Genomic DNA, 9,061 nt, shown 5'->3' with positions numbered 1-9,061 from the left:
AGCAAGACACCACAGAAGAAAAGGCAATACAGACCCCCAGTGAAAGGTGGAGATGGGTAAGAGGATGCAGGGTGAGTGCATTCCTAGGAAAACCTTATCTTTTCTACTCATCTTCCCTCTGCTGCCTGAGAATCTTCTATATCTGAGTCCTTTTCAGCTCAGAAAGGCTTTACCATTTTCAGGTAGGAATCTAGCCTGTCAGTGTACTTTTGTTGTGAAAATTCCCCATTAGAACCTCAAAAAATTGGGGCGTACTCATCTCTAGACTAGATGGACTTCCTATGGGCATTCCTCAGTCCAAGGGACAAGAAGAAATAAGTACCCCAATTTCCTGACTGGAAGCACTGGAAAGGACTACAGGACATGGACAAAATCTCATCTTAACGAGTCAGTTCATCTTAAATCCCTTTTTTGATATAAAATATTCATTTTTGAATCTTGTTTTTATAAACATGTATAATTTATGTAGGAATTTAGTATCAAACACCTTTTAAATTCCAAAAGGTGATTGAAAAGCACATCGTATAATGAAAATATAAAACATTTTGGGTTTGCCTTAATATTAAACAATGCAATCATATGTAGACCTTTAGAATGCAAAATCAGGAATGGGGGCATGGCATATTTGATCTCATGCAAGGATTATGATTTCTGTACTGAAATGAAAATATCTAGAGCTTTATTGTAAATATAATCAAAACCTTGTGATCTCAGTGGAAATTGTTCTAATTCTAAACTTGTCTCATACATTCTAGCAAAGACAGATAACCTGGAAGTGTTTCAAATCTACAGAAAAAAATCTTGAAGTTTCCGGGTAGATTTTAAAGATGTGTTTTCCAGTAATTACTATATTTCATTTTTATATACTCTGGTTGTGTTTTCTAATATTTTAAATTGGCTTTTAGAAGTTTGAACTTGTATAACATTAAGGTATTTATCCAAGAGCCTCTAAGAAACTAATATTCTTCCACACAAGTATATACAATTAAATAAGGATATTGGTAATATATACAAAGTAAAATTTGAACTGTGAGCCATGAATCAAAAGAGGGTTTGGGGCAAAACCTTCAGAACTTTAGAGTAGTGTTTTTGTTAATCAGATGGAATTTTAATATTCTAGGTATCATCTTGATCCTCAACAGAAAGTTAAAGATAATGAATGTTACTGCATTAAAATAATACTAATTGGAAAAATAATTTTATAAACTACAAACTTTTGTTAACAATACATAGCATGATACATGCAATTATTAAAGGTATGTTGCAAAGAAGAGCATGTAGCTCAGAAAAGAGAGCAAGAAATTAAGTAGTTTTAAGATAAGAACAGAATTCAGTAGAGTGAAAAAATATTTGAAAATGTGAAGTTCAAATATTACTAGAAATTATATAATAGGAGTCAGAAATGTTTCATTCAGCCAGAAATCATATACATGAATCTTGTACAATTGTATATGGAACAGAACCTTGTAAACTGAGCATTTGTAATTTTCTATCATCTTTAGGTAGACAGATATATGGACCCTCCCCCCTCTCCTTTAGTTCCCATCTCCACCATGCAGAGGAGTAGTAGAGACCTTCATTTTCTAAAGCCTAAGAATTATCAACTGCTAAAAGTCAAGGCCTTCAAATTGAAAGCAAATAATTGAATGAAACTATCAGACAAATTCTTATATAACCACACAGAATGAGGAGCTAAGAGTGATTTTAGAAGAAATATGATTGTACATTCTTAGTAGGATGCAGCTAAGATCTAAAAGAACTATACTGAAAATCTTGAACTTTATTTCATAGCTTTATTGCTTAATATGTATTGTTTTGGAACTCTTCTTGTTTTATCAGATTAAACAATTATATTTATTGTATTAGGAATCAAAAATTTAGAAAGGAATTCTTTACCTTTAGAAAAGAACTGGAAATATCAATATGAAACAAGAAAAAACACAAATATTTTCTAGCTTTGTTCATTGAAATGACCCAAGAGCAATGAAACCCCCACAGTGCCCTCTAGTGCTCAGATTCTGGTCTCTGATACTATTTTTCCACTAGGAGGAATCACAGCTCCTTGGAGAAATGAGTGATTCTATGTCTGGGGCAGAAAGGTACAAAATAAGCCTGGAAAATCTTGTGCGAGAAAGCAACAAAGCTTTTGATTATCAGTGGATAATGTGAGGAAGACATAGGAACATTTTTTTTTTAATTTGAGAGAGAGACAGAGTGTGGGCAGAGGGAGAGGGAGAGAGTCTCAAGCCAACTCCATGTTGAGCATGGAGCCTACACTGGGCTCAATCTCACAATTCTGAGATCATGACCTAAGCTGAAACCAAGAGTTGGATGCTCAACCAACTGCACCACCCAGGCACCCCAAGGAGCAAATTTAAAAGAGACTCTCCTGGCCAAAGTTGTAACAATTTTGTATGTCAATCATACCTCAATAAAGTGATTTTTTAAAAGAGAGAATATAATGACCATAGTTGATTAAATATATGAGAAGTCATATTCCCATAATGATACACAAAGAAAAAATATAAGAGGTGATTTTAAAATGAAGGGGGGGAATCGGAGGGGGAGACGAACCATGAGAGACTATGGACTCTGAGAAACAAACTGAGAGTTCTAGAGGGGAGAAGGGTGGGGGGATGGGTTAGCCTGGTGATGGGTATTAAAGAGGGCACATACTGAATGGAGTACTGGGTGTTATACACAAACAATGAATCATGGAACACTACATCAAAAACTAATGATGTAATGTATGGTGATTAACATAACATAATAAAATTAAAAAATTAAAAAAAGAAGGTGAATAGGATAGAATGCATTTCTATGGAGTTTTATTTCTCAGTCATGAGGCATTATTGATTAATTTATTGTATCAGTGGAGAATATAGAAATTAAAATAGTAAAAACATCATTTGGAGGGCATTTTCTGACTCCAGAGAAATATCAGAATGGCCCATAGTCTGTGGTCTCAAATCAGACAAAGCCAAGTGAAATATCTAGAACTCAATTGGGTATAAAGTTAAGTACTCAAGATTTATATGGTTTTAGGAATATGAATGAATGTGAAAAGTATTAACATATCTCAGGATCCCAACAATTTCCAAGTTCTTTGGAGTGAGAAGAAATATATTAATAAAAGGTTTTATCAATTGGAATGAAAGCTATAGATCTTATGACACAATGTATAAAACTTTAATCCAGGGAAGTAGGCTAAGTAGCTGATTACTCACCTCTTAAGGTTATGGATCACTCACAGAACAATCGTAAATAGGGTTCAAGATACCCTATCAGGGTCATGAATGAGAATCCAGTCAGCCTTCAGGCCTAAATCTCTGGCAGTAAATATCCTTATTTAGTTGGTATGGTAATTCTTCTTTATGTGGGATGATTTAGAATTAGGTATAGAGATATTTAAAAGAGATAACCCATTGTACTTATATTTTTGGGTTAAGAAAGCTGTGCATATTTGATATTTTATGTATTTGTGATATATGAAAGAATCTGCCCTGTCCACAACAGCCTTGTAAATCTAATTTGAAAAATGTATAATTAATTTGGAGTTAGGATTTCAAAATGAAATCTTGTTTTTTACCCTAGTATTAAAACATTTAAGACCCTTAACTCTTGTCATTTTTATGAATTTATTTAATTTTTAAGAAATTTTTAGTTTCTAGGCAGATTTGTTTGTTAGATAGGACAGTTAAAATACTAAAAGGGCCATGCTTAAAGTGTTACAGCTGTTAACACTGCTTACCACGCAGATGCACAGACTGTCAGCTCACAGCAGAAGCCCCTCTGTTCTTTCCCCAGGTCCTACATGTCCCCTCAACACGATGGGGCCTCACTAAGAGGAAGCCTGCTTGGCCAGCAACCTACCCCCTCTAGACCCTGTTCACTATACCCTGACCAGGATTCTATGGCCTCTAAGGCCCTCCTCCCCGTCTTTTATGGGATATACCCAGCATATCCTTTAAAGCACACATGGGTGAACAGGAGTGTATAATGGAATAAATTTGAAATGCTGAAATTATTCTGAGATTTTCCAATATAGCATCTTCTCAGTGTACACATGTCTTCTCTTTGTGCTAATTATAATGCAAGGAAACTGCTACAAATGTGATATAGGACACAACTAGGTTAAAGGACCTTCACCTACCTACAAATTGATTTTATTGACTATTTCCAGGAAGTGGAATACTCCCATTTCTTAGTTGTCATGTATCATTTTTTCTGGATGGCCCAAGGCTGTCCTCTGCAGTAAGGATGATGCTACTACCATTATTTAAAAAATAAAATGCTCCAGGATACATTATTTCCTGTGGAATTTCTCTTAACACAAACTCACTTTTTGTTTTATGGGACAAAATTTCCAACATGCACTTAAAGCTATAAAAAATCAAATTTCAGGGCCGCCTGGGTGGCTCAGTCAGTTAAGCGTCCGACTCTTGATTTCAGCTCATAGCATGATCTCAGGGTTGTGAGATCAAACCCCACGTCAGGTTCCACATTGTGCATGGAGCCTGCTTAAGATTCTCCCTCTCCCTCCCTCTAAAAAAAATCAAATTTCAAACACATATTCTTTACCACCCTCAAAGCTCTGGCAAAGTAAAAACAAAACAAAATCTGTGACATTAAGCAAAGACTAAGTACATTTTGCCATGAAAGCAGGCCTTAAGTGGCCTAAGGTCCTTCAAATTATGATGAATCTGTGAGCTGCAAGTCACAACTTAGCCTACATGCAGTTGTCCTCCAGATAGAAGTCCAGCACTTTCCTTCAAATGTTGAAGGATACATTGCAGCCTTATAGTCAAAGACAAATGTCTACATTTCCTTTCAGAATGTATGCAGGTTGACAGACCAACACTGGATTCCACAACAAGATATGCCAATGAAGAGGACTAGGTCTATGCAAAGAAATTCCAGAGAGGAAACCACCTCAGACTCAGAGGTGCCAGGTCCTAGGAAGTTCACTAGATCCACCCTGTCTTAGTTCAGACTGCAATAACAGAATACCATAGGCTAGGTGGCTAAAACAACAAACATTTATTTCTTATAATTCTGAAGGCTGGGAAGTCTAAGATCAAGGTGCCGGCAGATTCAGTGTCTAGCAAGGGCCCACTGCCTGGTTCATAGACAGCTGTATTCTCACTGTGTCCTCACATGGTGGAAGAAGCAAGGGAGCTCTCTGGGGTCTCTTTTATACAGATACTAATCCCGGGGCGCCTGGGTGGCTCAGTCATTAAGCATCTGCCTTTGCCTCAGGTCATGATCTCAGGGTCCTGGGATTGAGCCCTGCTCCGCAGGAAGCCTGCTTCTCCCTCTCCCACTCCCCCTGCTTGTACTCTCTCGTGCTGTCTCTCTCTCCCTCTGCTGCTCCTCCTGCTTGTGCTCTCTCTCTCTGCCAAATAAATAAATAGAAAACCTTTAAAAAAATAAATAAATGAAGATACTAATCCCTTGTGGGGGCTCCAACCTCATAACCTAATCACCTTCCAAAGAGCCAATCTCGAATCTGTGTATATGTGTATGTGTACACATATATGTATATGTATAGGTATATATGTGTATATATGTATATATACGTGTGTGTGTATACACATATATCTCCTGGGGGTTAGGTTTCAACATAAGAATTTTAGAGAAGACACAGTCTATAGCACCCCCACACAGCTGTGTGGGTTCAAGATCACCCAATAGAAACATACAACTAATTGCAAGTCTGCTGCGCCTGTGAACCAGAGTGCCAAGGACTCAAGCCACGAGCCCATGAAAACTGGGCAACCCTAACTCCTCTACAAAACAGACACAACTTAAGATCTCAAAGCCTAGATGGGAACTTCTAGGTTTCCAAAGCTCACGCATGTTTAGTCCAGGAGGGGAATGGGCATCCCCATTCTTGGCATCCATGATTCATAGAGGGGAAGACCTCAATGAAGTCTCAAAGAAATGCAAAGGCAGATAACCCTGGGACTAACTGTATGAACTGGGAAACAAGAGAGCTAATTAATACCAACTAGAGTCTTCTTAACCATATTCACCTTGCTTACCACTGTAGTTTGCCATCATCCACCAAAAAGGGCTTCCTTTCCTGCCTCTCACCTTGTCCATCTCCCTGGAGTGTCTCTTATGGTGATAGTGAAGAAGTATAATCCTTGGCAAAGCATATTCATAGACAAGTTAATTCATAGGTAAAACTGTGTAGACTCACAATCCAAAGAGGACAAAATATGAGAAAGAAATTAGCTCTTCCATTAAAAGGCACTGTCCCGTGTCAGTAATTAGAAGAGAAAAAGTGCCAGCATAATGATGTTATGGAACCTGGACTGGATCGCCCGAAGGAAGAACCAAGTGGCACCCGGAGATCTTGGAGGATAGGAGGTTTATTTAACACTGGCAGGCTCAGAGGAGAGTGGTCTCCAAAGGTCTGAGCCCCGAGCACAAACAAAGGGCACAATTTATACACCTCTACTTCTGCATACTTGGCACTTTTGGAGCGTGCACAAAGCAGGGCAGGGAGAAGAACCCGGATTGGTCCATGAGGGAAGCAGAGCAGGGAGAAGAACCCGGAAGAGCCCCAGGGCTAGGACTGGGACTCTCTCACCGGCTCGGTTGGCCATGTTAGGACACAGATTTTCCTTATCAATGATAGATCTCTAATATTACACTAGACTAACACAGTGATGTCCCCCTTTCAAATGATGTTACTAGCACTTCTTTTAAGTAGGCTTTTGGAAGTTTGATAAATTAGGACTACTTACACCCCCGTGAATGTCACTAGGTCTCACTACCTCCCTCTGAGGATCATAAGGATTTTCATCCCCTGCTGTCACAAGACAAGACAATTCTTGGGAAAGGATCTTAGATTGTACTCATATATAAAAGACACCCTGAGATTTTGATGTAAGGATCAGGGGTGTGGTGGGTCTCAGCTTCTGGCTAGTGAGTACTTTTCTACTCCCTTCCTGTAATATACTTCTTATAAATAGAAAAGACTTCATTTAAAATTCTGAATCTGCACTCTCTTTTTCTGTAACAAAGAAAATTAAGAAAGCTACATTTCATGCACACCTGAGTTTGGGACTGAGATTCATTGCTGCTGCAGGTGCACATGAACAGAATTTCTAAAGACTGGAGTGTGGGGCAATTCCTACTGGCAGCTTCTATGGGAACCAGGTTACCAGTCTAGAGAAAAAGTGAGAAGGGAGAGCCAAGACAGGAACCCAAAGGTGTCTGAAAACACAGATACACACAGAGCAAGCATGATGCCGCAGTGAGAAAGTAGGAGGGGCCTCCATTCCCTGAGTTAATGAATGCAGTACATTTTTAGATGCTTTCTGCAGACCTGGGCAGGGAAGGCTTGAGGCTTGGGGATGCTTTGGGCATACTTTTCAAATATTTGTTTAACATGAATTTAGTGGGGGTAGGGTAAAACTGATATTTTATTACTAAAAACTGAGTCATTTATTAATTTACTCCCACTGACCAAAGCTATTTTAGCAGCATCTTTTGTTTCATTCTTGCTCTCCGTTTTTCTTTTGCCAATTTCTGAACCAACCAATTTCTTTTCTTTAAGATTTTATTTATTTATTTGACAGAGAGAGAGACACAGCAAGAGAAGGAACACAAGGAGGGGGAGCGGGAGAGGGAGAAGCAGGCCTCCCGTGGAGCAGGGAGCCCCATGTGGGGCTCGATCCCAGGACTCTAGGATCATGACCTGAGCTGAAGGCAGACGCTTAACGACTGAGCCACCCAGGTGCCCCTGAACCAACCAATTTCTTGAGAGTCATATCAAAAGGTTTAAAGTTTAGTTAATAAATCTTTTATTGCCATTATCAGCATTATGCCATACTTGATTGGTGTCAGAATTTCAGCTATGACTGTAAAGTGAGTCTGTGGTGGTGCTATTTTTTTTTTTAATTTTCACTCAAGGATGTTGCCTACTTTGGATGGAGCAGAACCAATTTGCATGTCCCTAGTTATGTGAAATTCTGTATGGAACCCTAAATAAACTGGCACTATATTGCTGGTTTATTCCAGTAATGTTTTAGGGCCCACCTAGACTGGAAAGCTGTGGAAAGCCTTCCAGCTGGCTGCCTTTTAATTGGCCATCTGGCCTGAGTGAGGGGGAAGAATGCCCTGTGGGCTTACTGGTACTGCTCAAAAGCAGACGCTTCATCTCCCAGACTGGCCTACTGGACAAAAACTAAATGTTCCAGCCCGTTTCTTCAGTAGAAGGCAGGTTTCCATGACTTCCCCTCTGACTTGTGCCTCTCCCAGTGGCCCAGGTGCTGGAATTGACCCTGGCATTCCCATACACTCAGGACCTTCTTCAGTCTGCATTCTGGGCCCCGGTACTAACAGTGGTGCTTCATGAGGAATGGCGATGGTGTCATTCAGGTAAGGAGTTGGAGGGCAGGCTTGCCATGGACCAGGTATGGAAGAGGGATATAAGGCAGTAGATATGCAAAGAGAAAGCAGGCTGCAATAGAAAGGAAAGAATATTTCTGTCCAAAGGCAAATCCATTCAGCCAAACCAATTTACTCTAGGCACAGACAGTAATGCTCACCTATCCTTGTCACAATGGCACTTGGGTATTTGGGTGCTCTCAGCAGGGAAAGGTCAAGACCAGAAGCTGCCACTTAGTCCCTACTCCTACTCCCCTCCTTAGTGATGACATTTTCTGAACCCCCCACCCACTCACTTCTTTCACAGCCTAGAAATGCTCTCAAATCCCTGGGGGAAATGAAAATCAGATCACTCTTTCGAAAACTTAAGGAGTTTTGTACAAAGGCCAGGAAATAGGAAATTAATACTAGGTGGTTAAGTGAACTGTTAAAACAAAGCAGGCATTGGGCTTATTATCTGCCTAACCCAAAAACAGAATAGTTGGGGATAGGAAAAATATACATACGAACACAATATGAAACAAGGCAGTATACTAGAGACCTTGAGGTACTCACTCATAGTTACTTTTATCTGATGTATGAATCCCCAAGTAAAATAAAGAGGAGAAAAATCTAGATTGGGAAGGGAGGGTGATTTGAACCCTTAGTTCAGTGGTTC

The sequence above is a fragment of the Callorhinus ursinus genome, unplaced genomic scaffold (assembly GCF_003265705.2).
Source record: "Callorhinus ursinus isolate GAN/ISIS: 27379988/994484 unplaced genomic scaffold, GSC_fseal_2.0 scaffold33, whole genome shotgun sequence".
In the NCBI taxonomy this organism is placed as follows: domain Eukaryota; kingdom Metazoa; phylum Chordata; class Mammalia; order Carnivora; family Otariidae; genus Callorhinus; species Callorhinus ursinus.
The sequence above is the reverse complement of the archived record's forward strand: the minus strand, read 5'-3'. Positions refer to the sequence as shown.